The sequence below is a fragment of the Gossypium hirsutum genome, chromosome A10, assembly GCF_007990345.1.
Source record: "Gossypium hirsutum isolate 1008001.06 chromosome A10, Gossypium_hirsutum_v2.1, whole genome shotgun sequence".
Taxonomy (NCBI): Eukaryota; Viridiplantae; Streptophyta; class Magnoliopsida; order Malvales; family Malvaceae; genus Gossypium; species Gossypium hirsutum.
This window is the reverse complement of record NC_053433.1, coordinates 6,395,313-6,410,329: the sequence shown is the minus strand read 5'-3', so window position 1 is coordinate 6,410,329 and position 15,017 is coordinate 6,395,313. Positions and strand designations below refer to the sequence as shown.

General features: G+C 32.8%; 1 long non-coding RNA gene across 1 annotated transcript; it reads right to left on the bottom strand.

Moving 5' to 3' along the window:
- Window positions 1–11,753: 11,753 nt before the first annotated feature.
- Window positions 11,754–12,880, bottom strand: LOC107918848 (uncharacterized). Its single transcript, XR_001690266.2, has 2 exons — window positions 12,371–12,880; window positions 11,754–12,116 (listed from the first exon to the last, which is right to left on the bottom strand). It is a non-coding gene; the product is annotated as an uncharacterized lncRNA (long non-coding RNA).
- Between the last annotated feature and the right edge of the window lie 2,137 nt (window positions 12,881–15,017).

Genomic DNA, 15,017 nt, shown 5'->3' with positions numbered 1-15,017 from the left:
CTACACCACTTGGTTCCACTTCTTTATCTCTCTCTTCATGTTTAAATAAAATACACATAAAATACATAATCAAAACACTAATCTAATATCTCTTCCAGGCACTTTCACTTGAAATAAACATATTAACTTCATTAACTCATGAAAATCTTACCTTAAACCTTTAGAGTTTCACTTAAACTTGATTTCGTTTCTCTTCTAACATGAACATACTACTTCTCCACTTGAATATAACATTGCTATGATGTTGTACCCTTGATTTGACTAAGAATTTCTATGGAAAATTGATGGCTTTTAGCCAAAGCTTAATGGTTAAGGGACTGAATTATAATAAAATGATAAGTTTCTTTCATGGGCAAGGGTAGTGACGTGTGAAGTATGAAGAATGGATAAAGTCTCTATGTAATTGTAATAAAAATATCTAATTAATTTAATTAATAAAATATTATAATATAATATAAAAATAATTTAATCATGATTTTCATCAAATGGTTGAGATTTCATCTCCCTTTCCAATTTGATCCAAGGTGGAGATGTTGACAACATGTATAAGATTTTTCTACATAACTATATTTAAGAAATTCCTTTTTCACCCTTGAAAATCTCTAAAATTCCTCAATTGAGACTATTCACTTTTGGTAAAATTGCACTTCTATTTCTTCCACTCTTTCCATCTAATTAAATTTAATCTTTTTATATTTTCAATTTCACACTTTGACCCCAACACTTTTCACAACATTACAATTTAATCTATACTTTGGATTAATATCTCTTAATATATAAGTCTTTTCAACTCCTTCCAATATCTAGCTACCTTCCCTGCTAACACTAATAAATCACATTTTTTTTACTCTAAAAAATCTAACATTTATATTCCTAAAATATCATTATTCACAAGCAATGGGGTTTTAGGGATTTTACAACTTTGTAAGTAAATGTCGCAACATTGCAAAAGAAAATGTCATGACGACACTCCTTGAATCATAATGCCGCGATGTGGTGAAAAGCAATGTTGCAACTTTGTAGCAGAGTACCCCAAATGTAATAGCCCGATTTTTAGTGGTACCAGAAAAAGAAATTCCGAAATCCCATTTTCATAACTTGAGTCTGTAAATATTAATATTTATGAATTTATTTTTAAAATTTTTATAAAGTTTAGTTTAGAAATTTTGTCGAATTGATAGTTAATTATGGTACAGGATTACATTGTAAAAGTCTTATCGTTGTAGATTTTAATTACCTAGGGATTCAAAATGGTAAACAAACCATTTTAGTTCATCAATTAGTGGAGGATGATGTTAACATCCACTAATTTCAGTTAAATGAGATTAAATTTAATTGATTAAGGTTTATTAAGTTAATTAAATGATTAATAAATTAATTAATGTATAAAACATATATAAAAACAACAAAATAAGTGGAATGAAAAGAAGATGATCATCTTCTTCATTCTTCAAACACTGAATCTACAAAGAAAAGAAAAGAGAAAAACCAAGCTTGGCTTTTAACATTCAACCCTTGATTGGTAAGAAATTCCAAGCCATTTTCTTGTAATTTTTATGTTTTTGAGATCATGGGAGCTTAATTTAGCTAGTCCATGTACCAATTTGAAAAAAATATTAAAATTTTTGAAAGTTTACATTGATGATTTCTTCAAGAAATTGGTGTTAAATTGATAGATTTTAAGCTTGGATGTGAAAAAAAAACTAGACTGTAAAGTTTAATTATTAATTTTTGTACATAAGGACTAAAGTGAATAAATTGTAAATCTATTATGAAATCTTGATAGAAATAGATAGTATAGGATCTCTAATGGATGTAATTGAAATCAGATTGTAAATTAAGGCTCAAAATTGAGAGATGTAGTTATTTCGATTTTAGGGACTAAAATGAATAAAATGTAAAAATTTAGGGATATCGTAAAAATAAAATTATATAGGTTCATACACATCATGGCATAACATGAAAATATTTGGCATTGATTAATTTTCTAAAATAGTTTTTTAGATCGAGAATTGAATCAAACCAAAAACAATCGCGAAAAAGTAAAAATTGTCGATTAGCCCCTGCAAATTCAACTTGTTTATTGTTTTGACCAAGTAAGTTCATACGGTATAATTTTTTTAAAATTGTTATGCATTTGATTTGTGTATTTATGCTTGATTGTGAATTGCTTATGGCAAATTGGTATAAAGGTAAGAGTTAGACTAAATTGTAAAGAATGTATATATGATAAAGATTCTCGGGTGAACTTAGTAAATGTTAGGATACGATTGACATGTCAATAGGATCTTGTACACATTTTTATGGATTGGTTTCATATGATTTCCGAGATCCAGCATTTGATGCGAACTCAAAGATACATGTTACACAAGTTTAGCCTAGACTGGTAACCTGATGTCATTTTAAAGGTTTAGCCCGAACAGGTAACCCGACATAACAATTTCTATGTTACCCCCACACACTTTAGTTGGCACATTATCCCTAATGTGCACCCAAAAGATAAGAGAAAAGACTACTTGATTTTTCGTGAGAGTGTCGCAAAGTTAGTTGGGTTGTTCTCATTTTGCGCGTTTTGTTCGATATTGTAGTGCCTCCTCATGCGAGGTTCCTACACAGAAAAGTGCCTACAGAAAACTCTATGACTATAAATATGACATAGAATACTATAAAATAAAAAAATAAAAAAGAAGTGTGTACAATGGATAACAAATCGTAAACATAAAGAATTTCAGATAAAACTTGGCTTCTCAATATATGTAGCTTTCCAACTTAGGTTTCATGGCCTCGGGGTGCAATGCCGTGAGATCGAGTCCAGTTTCAGACTTTTTCAGTTTTTCGATTCTGTCACTTCATGATATCACACTTGCTGTGTACATAACTACAAACAACTATGATTAATACTACAAATAAACATAGAAAAATAAGAAAAATTAACAAGCAAAAATTAAAATAGAAAATAAAAGTCCTTTAAAAAAATGGGACGATTCGTATCGCCACCAAGAAAGATCTATTGGTTCTTGACACTTTGATTCGTCGTTTGTTCCTCCACCGAGAGATGTAAGCTAGCCCCTTCGGTCGATTCACTAATGTTGCCTTATTTTTGACCAGTGCGAAATCCACATTACAAGCCAACCCTAAAATGTGGTTTGGGGTTTTATTACCTCGAACTTCCTCACCTCAAGGTCACATAAGGTTCTGTTAGTCTAAGCTTTACCTCTATTATCGAATGAAAATGATATAAACTCCTCGACTTCTTCAATTGGCATCTCCTGAACTATGGCCAGAGAGTGTATCGACACGGCTACATTTTCACTCAAAATCAGATTAAATTCCATGTCAGTTGGCAATGCTATCTCCACCTCTACCTCTACATCTACTGCTATGTCAATTGGACCAGTGACACCTTCGACATATTCAACCCATTCTCATGGTATCCAATTCCATACCCTTGCTGACTATTATCATTTAATTTAAGGTGGTTGACGATGATACGATGGTCCTCATGATCAGAGTTGGGAACATCACACCCAACCTCTTCTATTGGAGTCTCTATTTCTACTTTATTTTGGAAAGTTCCTCTAATTGGTCTACCCATTTTTGGATTTTCTCTAGTTTAGGTTGGTATTCTAGATCGATGAAAAAAGCTCCATATTTCTTTGACTCATAAGGAGGTTTTTATGAATACTCGTTATCATCACTCCATTCGTTGAGGCTCCAACGTGATTCGCCTTTGATGAACCAGTCTTTCCACCAATCGAGCTCATCATCAACCTCACCAATGATTAAGGCACTTCGTTGCTCATATTCTCGATTATAACTCAATTGGTCGAAGCTCCATTCAACCGACTTGATCTTTGTTTGTTCCTATGTTTCTCGTTCAAATACCTATATACATCATCATCCATGATTAAGTCTAATTCTTGTTGGGCTAAATATTCGAGCATATCATGTTTTTTGTCGTGAATCCATTGATTCGTTGAAGCTTTTTCTACCCAACTCGGTCATTTGTTAACATACCCTTCATTGCACCACGAAGACATATCATACGAATCACCATGAGGTTTGGTTGAATATTCACATATTATCATCTTCATCATAACTCCACTGGTTTATCGAAGCTCCGTTCACCCAACGTAATCCTCCGTTAACGAACCATTCATCGTACCACCAATAATTATCATCATTAAATTTGTCACATTCCAAAAATCGAATTAGTAGAATTGGGTTAGTAAATCGGGGGTTAGTGAACCGAAAACCGTAATTAGGTTGGATAATTAAATAATTAGGAATTAATTAAATAAAATATTAATATAAGTATAATTAAAATTTTAGGTTAAGAAATTAAGATTAAGTGTTTAGGAATTAATTTGGTTAAAACGAATTCTAAAAACAAGATTTGATTTGAAAATAATTTTGAAATTGGCTTTAATTGAAAACCAATGACCAATTTGGAAAAGAAAGAAAACTTGAGGTGGTTAAAGGGGTAGTTGCCCAATTTTTAAAAATTGATTGGTTATTTAAAACCCCCATCATCTTATTCCCTCCCATTCTTCATCTCTTTAAAAATTTTGCCAAACACAAAATCTCCTTCCAATTTCAAAGAATACTTTGACTTCATCCTCAATTTCTCTAGAGTTCTTCACATGTTCGAACTCGAATTAGCTTCATAACTCGTCAATTTTGCAAAATTGAGGTAACATTCCGACTTTTCATGATTAAACTAAGTGTGTTAGGTTTTTAAATTGAGTTTTAATCAATTAATTCACGATTTCAATAGATCCTTTGATTTTAAGTTGATTTCAAGCTTGAAAATGGCGAATCTCATTTTATTAAGTTAAAGTACCGTTTCAAAGTTATTTTCAAATTATTTTGAACCTATTAGAAGGTTTATAATTCTAATTTAATAAATATTTTAGTAATTTTGAAATATTTGAATGATCTTTTCACTTTAAAGCTCTTTTGGCTTGATTTTTTTCGAAAACATGAGATCCACGTAATTGGAAAAAATTGAGGGTTCAAATATGTAATTAGATGACATTTAGGAATATTACGATCAAAATTAAGGTTTAGAAATAGGATTTGAGTGGTGAAATTGTATTTTCGACAAAACTAGGTAAGTTTTCGGTATAAATATCTAAAAGTTTTGATTTGTGATTTTAGAATGAATTAATCTTATTTGTTGTTGTTGTTTATAATTCCTTTGTAATTCTTTTGTAATGTTTTAATGTGTATGTAAAGTGTCAACTAATGTGGGAGTCTCTACAAAGCAAGGACAAAAGCAAACAAAAGCTAACTTGAGCTTGTTGTGGAAGCTAGTTGCTAAAGGTAAGTGATCTTGTGTGCTATAGTTAATGCACAAAACAGGGAATTAAATGGGGCCTAGGTGATAAAATCATCTATTCTAAGTCCTTGAAGTAAGTTTTCCTACTTAATATTTGTTATTCTATAAACAAGCTTAGTTGTGTTATAATATGCTAAAGTGAGGGATGTGCATATATTTATTGGATATATGACTGAATATGCCTTATGGATAACTAATGTGGATAGTTGGTATTATGCACACATCTTTGATATGAAAGTAAATTTGGCTCAATGAGCAAAGTGCACTTGTAGTGCAATATGTGAAAAAGTGTAAGTGTTTGGCCATGGTAAAGCATGATATGTGTAGTGTGCATAAACCAGAAAATAAATGTGTGAAATGGATATATTAGCCTTGTGAACCTCTGAAAACATTGGATATATTTGGAACATGTGAAGGGATAAGGGAATGTAGAGCATTGCTCCATTCATAGGACATGTTGGTTTGTTGGAGAGTGTTAGCTTTATGCTACACTTACTTAAGACATGTAGACTCTTTGGAGTCATAGTGTGATGGAGATCTGCGTATCCAATGAGAGCCATTATTATGCATTTTCATCTTCACAAGTTGCCAATATATTAATATGATATGATGTTTGATGATGCTATGTGATAAATGTATTTAGCATGCTTGTTTTAACTCTGGTGTTTGTGCTTTATTGTAGCATCTTGAGTAGTTATTGAGCTTGGTTAAGGTCACACTCTTTTGTGTTTATTTTTGCAAAGAAATAGCTTGTTTGGAGTGGTAAAGTGGGCAAGCTTGAGATCCAAAAGCAAAGGGCTCTTGGTTATACATGTGAGATGGATTTGGTTAATAAGGGATGGTAATGTGGGTTTATATTAAGGGATTAGACTTTGGATTTGTTTTGGTTTGTAAATGGATTTTTCATGGACTATTTAACGATTTTTATAACTATTTTGTGGATGTTTTAATTGCTTGGATGATTGCATGAAGTACGTTAGATGCTTAGTTAAACTACGGTTAAAATGGCTTAAATAATATGTTGAGGGCTTGGGCAGATGCATAATAACCAAATGGCTAGGTATGTACCTTTATTGGACTTTAAATTGTTTTTTTATGCAAATTTACTATGTTGAGCAAATTGGTTTGAGACTTTAGAATAGTATGTTAGCTTAGGTGATGATTTGGATGCCAAAGCTTGTTAATATATCACCTTAAGCATGATTAATATGATTTAAGTATGCTATATGATATGTTAGAATAGGGAAAATGGCATGAAACTACGAATTGGTATGTGCATTTGAGTGTCAAAGTGTTATATGTAAGTGTTGAAATTTTTCTACAATTTTTTCCAATCAATGTCGTGACAATACCTGTAGAATGTAGTGACGAGGGCTCGATGTCGCGACGTGAAAATCATGTGGTCGTGACATAGTTTTCAGAGTGTTCTGGGCATATTTTGAAACTATTGCAAATAAGTCTTGATTTTTACACAATACAATTGGAGACCTTAAAAACCACGAAATGCTTTGAAAAATTACATGAGATGTATTTAAACATTGAATTTCAATATTTTAACTTCAATTTCTTAAAATATTTTATTTGTATATTTTTTAAAACTTACGTTTTAGTCCTTAAATTTGGTTTTAAATTTAAGTGAGCTTTAAATGTCATTTTAAGATGAAATTTTCACAAATGGTTTAAAATAAAATCCCCAAGACACTTGTTGGATTAATTTTATGATTTACGTGTTTTTCGCCAGTGTTGTGCAAAATGACGATTTTACCTATGTTCTTAAATTGCTATTTTGTGTTAATTGAAGCATGATTTTGGCTTGCATGGCTAGAAATTCTTGATTAAGCATGGTTTGATGGTGTGATGGTTGATTTTATGGTGTTTTTGGATAACCGGTGAAGAGAGTCACATAAGTGGCAATGTGACATTCCAGATTCAAGTCGGTCTGTTCCGTTTCGTTCCAACCAGTTTTGGGGTGCCATAAAATTCACCCATGATTAGATATAAAAAAATCAATAAAGTAACTAACAAAATAAAAATAAGAAAAAACAATGAACAATAAAATAAAATAAAATTTAACACGCTATTTAGCTTATTCATCTTTTGATCAATATTATTTTACAAAGTAATTAATTTAATAACAATTATCACCACCACAATCCCCAACAACGACACCAACAACTTCACTGTTGTTAGACACGCAAACATCTGGACTAGAAATGCTACAACAAAAAGATATAAAATTAAGCAGCCGTGTCCGCAAGTATGCGGGTCAATTTGTAATATAGTTTGTTTACAACGAAACGTTTGGTAAGTATTCTAAACATCTGAATGATATATCTGAAAAGGGAACCAGGAAATGAAAATTTCCAAACCCTTATGTACTTGGGAGTGTTTTGAGCAATGGGACTGGGGAAGAGATCCCTGTATTTTTAGAGCTAATCTAGAGTAATATTCAAAACACGCTTTTTGCTTTAGGCCTAGAACCAATAAGAATCCTTTTGTGAAATAGGCTTGCTCCCAAATTTTTTATTTCAATAAAATGCATTCTTTTTAAGCAAATATTCTTTCATTCTTTATATATTCTTTTGTTCTTTGGACTGTCTTTTAAATATGCTTCATTAATGATTATATCTTACAAATAATCATCCTTAGAATCATTTATTCTTGGAAAGTATGCCTTTATACCTACAATAGGTCCCCAAATATCAACGACAGGAGCAACGCTGTAACTGACTCCCTTTTGGAGTGAGATATGTGTTTAAGCGGATCTCAGGACTTTGAAAGATGATAGAGATTGTAGCTTATCTCCTAATTTGTTAAGGATGGTAGAACATGATAAAAAATAGATCCTACTCTACAAGGGGTTAGTGGACATTATGAGCAAGAGGTAAAGATCAGTGCCTGGATTACCATGAAGACAAAGCGAATCGCTATTGGGTATACTCCATGAATTCAAAGATGTCTTCGCATAATCATGTCAAGATATACCTGGGATACTAAGACTTGAGGATGGAAAATGTCTATACGGTGTCAGACAGACACATGTTAATAGTTTCATGGTAGCCACGCTAATCATGAGGTTTGGGTACTATTGATCCACCATGGAAGGGGATTGCATAAGCTATTTAGTGAGACAATATTCATATGCCTTATTCATTTCTTTATAGATTTTCTATATGTGGGGCATGGATGTTATCAGGCTATTCTCATCTAATATGCTTCGATTTATCTTGGTGGTCTTCGATGACTTCATGAAGAGGGTGAGGGTCACTTCTATGCCAATATTACAAAATCGGTAGTCGTCAAATTTCAAAAAAAGAGTGCCGACAAGTAATGTCAGAAAAGATCATGCCTAATACAACTGCACAATGTCAAAAGTTTACAGTTTGTTAAAAAAAGACGTCATATCCTAATACAGCAAAGGCGGCCAAAAGAAAAAACAAAAAAGAGAAGGAAAAAACAAAAACAAAAACAACAAAAAGATATTGTAGAAGGTGACCGATACTTGTAAGGATTGGCATGAAGAAGTTACCATTTACCCTCTATGCTTATTGAATGTTAACCAGGATCTTTGCTGGGGCAACAAATTGCTCATTAGTTTATGGGATAAAAATGGTTTTGAAAACAAGATTCCTTTTCTCTGAGTCTTGTCAGAATTAAAATGAGATGAGGCAGAATGAATCTGATCTCGATATGTACAGTCGAATTTAAGGAATGTTCGCCACAGTCAAATGGTGTGGGCTTATGACAAAGAGGTTTATCCTAGAGAATTCCATGAGGGGAACTTGATATTGTAGAAGATCATTCCTATATAGAAGGATTTCAAAGGAAGAAATATGCCAAATTGAGAGGAACTTTATGTAGTAAAGAATGCCTATTCTGGAGGAGCATTGATATTAAACGAAATAGATGGAAAGGACCTACCCAATCCGGTGAACTCAGATTCAGTCACAGTTAATAGTTTTAAAAAAACGCAAAAAAAGAAAAGGAAAAGAAAAAGGAGAGGCTAAGGCGAAAACCCGCAAAGGGCGCCTTGAGACCAAAGGGTTTTGAATTGAAAACCCGAAAAAGGCAATTCAAATTTTGACCAAAGATGAGGCATATGGTAATATTGCTATGCTGGAATCAATGAAGAGGAGGTACGTTACGTCTTGGGGCATCGATAAAGTACTATAGATCTCCTAAACACGAATTGAGCTCAAAGTGGTCCTAAAGAAGTTGGTACAAAGAAGCCCAAGCTGCGATATCTGGGGAACCTAGTTTTTCATTTTACCTATTTTTGAATCCGATATTTTTTATTATCTTATTCTTTTCAATATACATCCCAATAAATTTCCTTCTTAATTGCATTTTGCCATCATTGGTTAACTTACTTGCTTCGAGCTATGTTTCTGGTCCGTTGTTATGATTTTTTTTCAAGCATTTTGTATTGAAATAATGATTAATGGACTAATAACACTTTCATAAAAGGAGTTTCGCATATTACTCTGGACGTTTCTAAATAATATAAGAACCTGAAACGGGACTATTGTCTACTCACCAAGCTTGAGGGTTGGAAATATTTAAGCCCGAATTGAAATTATCTCCTTAGGTTTCCTATCAAAGACATTGGTTGACCAAAAAATTACATTGGTGTCGTAATCCCGGTAAAGAACGAGTAATGAGATTATTCTCAAGAAAAAGAAAATGGTATTCTGTATTAATGCAGATATCAGGCATATACATCTTTTCATTATACTCAGGGAATGGTGTAACAGATCAAATTGATTGAAGATGATGCAAATCCTATACCTCTGAGTTGCAGCAAGATGGATAGAAGAAATCAAATGATTATTCCTCTGAAGTTGCACTGGGAGATACAAACCCTATGTCCCAAAAGGTACAGTGGAAGAGATTTTGAAACTACAGTGGGGCAAGTCAGTTAAGCAAAATAGGTTGTTTCTATGGGTTTTCGTTGGAAATGCTAGTCGAACAGGAAGACAGTATAATACGACAGTGAAAAAACTCTAATGGATAGCGAGTGATGACACTTTAAGATTTTAAAAAGGAATCATTCTTATGACATTTCTGCATTCATACAATAGCACATCTAGTTAAGAGCATTTGATTTCATTTCAATCATAGCACCCTAATTATTTGACATAAGCATCACATCTAGTTAGGAGTATTTGATTCATTTCGGTCATAGCATCCTAATTATTTGGCATAAGCATAGATATATGAAACCGAGTCTACAGGACATGTCCCAGAGGACAGTGTAGCGACATCGGTGAAGATACCAGCCTTATCTCTCTGAAGTTGCAGAGAGCAGGTTGAATATACAGGTCTTATCTTTCTGAAATTGCAGGAAGTAGACCGAAGATTTCAGATCTTATCTCCATGTATCGGCTATGGAGAAGATAAAAAATGGCGAGTCTTATCTCCATATATCGGCTATGGAGCAGATTTTAGCCACTAGCCTTATCTCTCTGAAGTTACAGAGAGCAGGTCGAAGATACAGGTCTTATCTTTCTGAAGTTGCAGGAAGCAGACCGAAGATTTCAGATATTATCTCCATGTATCGGTTATGAAGCAGATCAAAAATGATGAGTCTTATCTCCATGTATCGGCTATGAAGCAGATTTTAGCCACCAGCCTTATCTCTCTGAAGTTGCAGTAAAGCAGGCTCAATATGCAAGTCTTATCTTCCTGAAGTTGCAGGAAGCGGACGGAAAATTACAGATCTTATCTCCATGTATCGGCTATGGAGCAGATCGAAGATGGCAAGTCTTATCTCCATGTATCGGCTATGGAGCAGATTTTAGCCACCAGTTTTATCTCTCTGAAGTTACAGAGAGCAGGTTGAAGATACAAGTCTTATCTTCCTGAAGTTACAGGAAGCATACTGAAAATTACAGATCTTATCTCCATGTATCGGCTATGGAGCAGATCGAAGATGGCGAGTCTTATCTCCATGTATCGACTATGGAGCAGATTTTAGCCACCAGCCTTATCTCTCTGAGGTAGCAAGAGAGCAGGTTGTGTATCGGCTATGGAGCAGATTTTAGCCACCAGTCTTATCTCTCTGAGATAGCAAGAGAGCAGGTTGTGTATCAAATATGGAGCAGATTTTAGCCACCAACCTTATCTCTCTAAGGTAGCAAGAGAGCAGATTGAAGATATAGGTCTTATCTTCTTGAAGTTGCAGGAAGCAGACTGAAAGTTACAGATCTTATCTCCATGTATCGGCTATGGAGCAGATCGAAGATGGCGAGTCTTGTCTCCATGTATCTACTATGGAGCAGATTTTAGCCACCGGCTTTGTCTCCCTGAAGTTGCAGTGGAACAGGTTGAAGTCACAAACTTTATCTTCTTGAAGTTGTTGTAAGACTACTTGAAGAAGATGAGCACCAAAAAAGTCAAAGATTCAACAAGATCGGGCAAAATTGGTCCTTTTAGGTCTTTGTTCCGTTCTTGTTACACAACAACGAGCAAAGAGAGACAGTTATAGACCCAATTTTTAGCCCGGGCCCATAACATACAAAAACCAAAAAAAAAGAAACAAACAAAATATTAAATAAGTCCAAATAAACAAAAGCCCAAATTTTAAAAAACCCTTAGCCCACACATTTTTTTTTCTCTCTTTCCAGCAAAGAAGGAAACTGCCTCCCTTCACCATGTGCCCACGTTCTCCATTCACAACCATCAGCACCTCTCCACCACGCACGTCGGCACATCAAGCACGACTCCTAGCCAGTGTGTAGCATGCATCATGCCCCATGACGCTCTCCTCCACGATCTGCAACTTGAGCGAGAGAGTAGCAAGTAACTGTTAGTATTTGGCTATAAAGCCTTCAAATTTTTCATTGTATAGGGTTTTTTTTTTTTCATTCTTTTTTCAGATAAAGTGTATACAAAATACATACAAAGATTAATAGAAAGCAGTCAAAATATACTTCTAAGGTGATTATTACTGTAATTTATTTATGCTTTTTTTTCCTATTTCATTCAGATTTAATATAAACGCGTATAAGAGAAAAGAGGGGGACTCACTGGAGTTGCATTCACGTCATCGGAGGGCTCGATTCCGTTCGCCATAGTCGGACTTTAGAGTGGTTGAAGTTTGGCCTTCAGCTGGGGTGTGTGAGTTGAGAGAATAATAAAGTTTTTTTTTTCCTTAGAAACAAAGGTTAAAACGTTTTTGACCAAAAAGGAAATGGATTCATTAAAGCAATAAAGGGAATAGCATGGGGAGAAGGAACTGACAGCCTTTTTGACTTGGTCTACACGCCTAATTTCTTTAAACGGTTTATTTTCACATTTGGTCCTTCTTCTTTCTTTGTTATTTCAAATTCATTCATTTTTATGTTTCAATTTTGCCACATTTTTTTTCCGTGATTCATTTGAGTCCGCATTAAGGTGTCACGCTTGAGGGTTCGGGGATAATTTCCCGATCAGTCCCCCTCTTTCTCATGCACATTCAATTTGGTTCCCCTTGTTAATGTGATGTTTAGTTTTTAGATCTCAGATTTTACTTTAATCTCAAATTTGTCCCTGCTTTGATTTCTTTATTACTTTTCTATTTTATTATTGTTTATTTCAAATCTTTCTATATACTGTTCATTTCAATTATTATTATTTTTTGCTTAATCTCCTTCCTTTATGCATATATTATTTTTATTAAGTTGTTTGTATTTTACAATATTATTTATCTATGCGTATCTATTTATGGTTTGGTATATTATCTATATTGTTTTGTTTTTTTGCACTAATATATATGTTTTTTTTTCATTAGTTTTGAATTGTTGTATATTATGTTTTTGTATATATATATTTTTTATATATTATTTTATGTATTTTCTTTTGAATCTGTTTATGATTGCATGTTTCCTTTTAAATCTATATATAATCAATGCCGCTTAAGGTTATTTTATGATGTGTTTGTGTTTATTTCAAATGTTTTTATATTTTTAATTCTATGGTATTTTATTTGTATAGTTTCTTTAAAATCTTTAATGTATATTTTCTTTCCAAATCTGTCATGTAAATATTTTCTTCTAATTTATTTTTATATATTTTTTCTTTAAAATTATTTGTATAATTTGGTTCTTTTATGGATCCTATTTTATATTGTTTATTTTAGTTGCTTTGGTATCTTTGTATATATATTATTTTCATTTATTATTTTCATATAAATACGTGTCATTTGTTCATTTTAAATTGTGTTACATATTATTCATTTCAATACATACTTTAATAATCACTTATATATTATTCGTTTTTTTATACGTATGAGCTATTTTGAATTCTAATATATGTTATTCCTTTATATATTGTTCATATGGTTTTTAAATTGTTTTGCGTTATATTGGTTCCTAGTTTTCATGTTGTTTTGTATATCACGTGTTTTTTTGGTTTTTAATTCGTATTCACATATTACTGTTTCACGTTTATAATTATGTTTTCTTTATTTCTTGTTATGGCATCATGATTTAAAATTTTAACTTATCCCCCAATATCAATTCTTTTTACCTTCAAGTAAACCAAGCGAATATATTTTGAGCCGGTTTCACAATTGCTTATTCGAAAACTCTTCAAAATAAGGCAATGTTTCGTGTTTGGAAATTCGAGAAATCATGCCCTAACGTGTTGGATTTCGTTTTTCCGTTTTGCCAAATAACGGAGTACCCTTTTAAGAGTTCGTTGCGTGTTTTGGAAATTATGAGGTGATCTCTGTCTTTGAAGACTTAAAGTGTCGTGTCCTAACGTGCTGGATGCGATATTTTATTTCTTTGGAGCAAGTGAACCTTAAAATTCAATTCGAATTGTTCATACATTTTTAAAGGAATCGTATTTTAATTTTTTTTCCTAAATTTTCAAGGATAGGACATTCAATAATCAATTGGTACCAATTTTGGGCGTTACGGGGTGCTAACCCTTCCTCGTGCGTAACCGACTCCCGAACCCTTTTTCTCAATTTTCGTAGACCTAAAATTATTATTTTAATAAATCAAATGTTTTATTAAAATGATCAACCTCAAGGTGATCTGATTACACCTCAAAAAAGGGTCGGTGGCGACTCCATAATTTGCTTTTTAAAGTCGATCCTTATTTTTTCCAAAACTTTAAAAAATGGTTTCGACAGAAACATTTGGTAAGTATTCTAAGGATCGTACCCAATGGATTGTTGATTGGAGAAAATCACTATTAAATCAATTACAGAAAGTAAGTACTAATCTAGTCGAGGTTTGAATTAGTAGTGTGTATCCAAAACAATAATAAAACTAATTAATTAATTTAACTTAAACTAAAACTAACCTTAAGTTAACTATCGGTTTCTCTTATTCCTAGTGTTGACTACGCGAGCCCCCTTTAGCCTAGAATCAATTGTAACCCTGATCGTTAATTAAGTCAATAATTACATTCAATTAAGTATATACCACCCTTAGGTAGGAATACGCTCTCGGTCTCACCGCTTGGTATGAATTCTACTCAATAGGATACCCTCTCAGTTTCACCTGTTTAGATCTTCTACTAGGGGTGTCACTTCCTAGTATACTAAGTACTCTCGAATAAATACTCAATTTTAGGTTATTATTTACTTAATCAATTAATCAACAAGCAACTAATTCATGTAAGATAAATATAAAGCACAAAATAAATTCCAATATTTATACACACATTCAATTAATAAAATTAA